The sequence below is a fragment of the Adiantum capillus-veneris genome, chromosome 10 (genome assembly GCF_014529385.1).
Source record: "Adiantum capillus-veneris isolate H3 chromosome 10, ASM1452938v2, whole genome shotgun sequence".
NCBI lineage: Eukaryota > Viridiplantae > Streptophyta > Polypodiopsida > Polypodiales > Pteridaceae > Adiantum > Adiantum capillus-veneris.
This window is the reverse complement of record NC_140940.1, coordinates 106,826,377-106,829,402: the sequence shown is the minus strand read 5'-3', so window position 1 is coordinate 106,829,402 and position 3,026 is coordinate 106,826,377.

Genomic DNA, 3,026 nt, shown 5'->3' with positions numbered 1-3,026 from the left:
TGCAACATGTAGGCCAAGAGATTTTTCTTGTGATGGCGACAACAGTCAATGTCGAGGGAGCCTCGACGAGCAAACAACTTTCTTTAACTATTTCTAGGCTTGCAAATTGCAACTTTAATGTACATGTCGTACATGCAGGCACACACACACACACACACACACACGTACGTATGCACGCACACACGCATGCACAGACACACACACACACACCACACACACACACACACATAGAGAGAGAGAGAGAGAGAGAGAGAGAGAGAGAGAGAGAGAGAGAGAGAGAGAGAGAGAGTGTCTAATGTGTATGTGTATTTTTCTTCTATGTGAGAGTGAGACATTGGGAGAGACCAACTGAATCTTGAACGAGCATGGCCTGTATATGAGCTCTCATACTTTCTCGCTGGATTTTTCTATGATGGTTTAGATAAGCCATCATAGCAGTCCTGCTACCTTTCTACTAATAAGCTAACAAAGAAATGAGACTCTGAAGCCCAACTAAGTGCATGGTTTGCTCTAGTATCCAATCTTCCACATCCTTTTGAATAATGTGACTAACACGAACCACTACTTTTTTTGTGTCAAAATTGTCGACATGAACCAGTGCACCGTCGGAGGGATGGCTGAGGCCGTTAATTTGACGAAGGATAGTATTCCTACAATAGGAATCAAGACATATAGTTTTTTTTTAAATTTCCTAGGTTTGCTTTTGGAGTTGAGCCATAGTGACAGAGATGAGCACATGAGCACAATGAACACTCCAATGCAGATATCAATCATTATCCAAAGCTTGAGCCCCAAAAGTGAGGTTTTTTTAGACAGCTACATGTCTAGTAGAAAACCGCTGCCCATGTAGTCATTGGGCGAAGAAGACAATGCTAGTGACTAGGGTGGAAGAAAAATGTATTGGGTAGCTGGAGATGGGGAGAGGGAGCTAAAGCTTGAGCTACACATGACTGGGATGCTACATTGTGAAGGAGAGCTACTTCCATGGAGTTAGGGTGACCAGCTTCATCATCACGCCCATCACCAGCAAAGAAGTTTGGACACAAAAAAATCATATACCTCATGAATTTTGGGGCAGAGGGTCAAAGAGAGCAAGGTAGATGGGAGTCAAAATATTAGTGATCAATACTTGACTGTGGCCACTGTTATAGAATTGACATTTCATTACTTATTGCAGCTGACAGGTGGAAAAGACTAGACCTAGCTTGGCCTATGCAAATGTATTTGTATATCATGTACATTTTATTATTCAAGTGCTCATTTATGACTTTTGGCCAATTATGACCGGCCGGCCAGTTTGTAACCAATTTGACCATTCAAGAAATCTATATAACAAATACGTGCAAGAGGGAAATGGTCACCCTTGCACGGGGGGAGATTGCACCCAGTGTCTGCGTTGCTCTTCTCATCTCTCCCCTCTTCTCTCTTGCCGCGCCGGCGTAGCACTCCGCTCTAGGAGGTGCGCCTGCACGTGCTCTCTCAATTTTTCTCGCTCTCTGTCTCTCTCTGTTTGCGTATATCGTCGATTATGTGCTCGTGGATTCGCCAGGTATGGAGATTTGTCCATTTTATGGCTTGTAGTATATTGTTTTTGATATTTTGCAGGGTTCTCCACGCTCCCGTCTGTAGCAGTGGTATCAGAGCTATGGCTACGGTCTCTAGTTTGCAGCAATCTTAGCTATGCATATCACCCCGATCATAGATAAGTCATGCTTTCCTTGAAAATAACGCTTTCTATTCAAAATTGTCTTATACGTAGGTGAATTTTAATCTTAGAAGATCATAAGTGTGTTAATATTATTAATGGTTTATGGATTTTCACAATTGAACTAAAATTTAACTAGTGATTGCAAGCAATTAGTTGGAGCTTCTTAGGCACGAGGGTATGAGAAACTGTGTTTTTTTTTGTTGTTGGATACATTTGTAAAATTATCCCATTGTTCATCTAAATATACATCTAAGAGAAGATTGCAGGATTGTATAGAGAAAGCAATCATGTTAGACGTCTGATTTTCTAAGAGATCCTCAAGTAATAAGGTGAAGTTGTTGGAGATGTAGGAATAATCCCAAGACTTGAGGTCGACTAGAATTGCCTTTGTAGGAAACTACCCTTAGCAGCTCAAAACATTCAAGGTAAATTGTCTATCTTTTTAAAAAACCCAGGGTGAACAAGGCATCCACAGGCGGGCTGTGACACATTGTTGATCACACCCGTGTTGTGCGCCGACGCTTGACTGCTGCTTCCGACACCTCCCAATGTGCATCCATAGCACCGCGGCATCATCCGCGAGAGCAGTCGCGGCCAAACTACGCGCAACGTCTCTTCTCTGTCCTTCTCTGGCCGAATGGCGGCACCACCACAGACAACCTGACTCTCTCCCTCTCTCTCTTACTTGTGGCCGACCAAACCTAATCTCTCTCTACAATTACCATGCAACTCATGCTTGAGCCCGCCAACCGGCTATTGATGACCTGCGGCGGCCGGCACTTCACTTCTGCATGACAATCTCTCTCTACAGTTACCATGCAACTCATGCTTGAGCCTGCCAACCGGCTATTGATGACCTGCGGCGGCCGGCACTTCACTTCTGCATGACAGTCTCTCTCCTGCTTCTACTTCCCTACTTTGCGCCTCCTGTTTTCCCACCAACCTCCCACCTGTTTCGGCATACTAGCACCACCCACCTTCGCTCAGACGCATAGTGGCAATGACTACTAGTTGCATACGCTCACCCTTAGTCCCATGCATGGTGACAACACTCCCTCACAGTCGCGACGTTTCGCTGGCCAAGCACCTTTATGCAAAGTCAGACTCTCTCTCTCTCTCTCTCTCTCTCTCTCTCTCTCTCTCTCTCTCTCTCTCTTAGCCAGTCGTGCAGTAACCTTCCAACCAACACTACACACACAACCATGGTAATCTACAGAATTGTAGTGCAACTCTCTGTCTTTCTCTCTTTCTATTGTGCTGCGCCGACCACTGCTCACCTTCACCCACCAACATGTACCAGTTCTCGACCTATGCATGC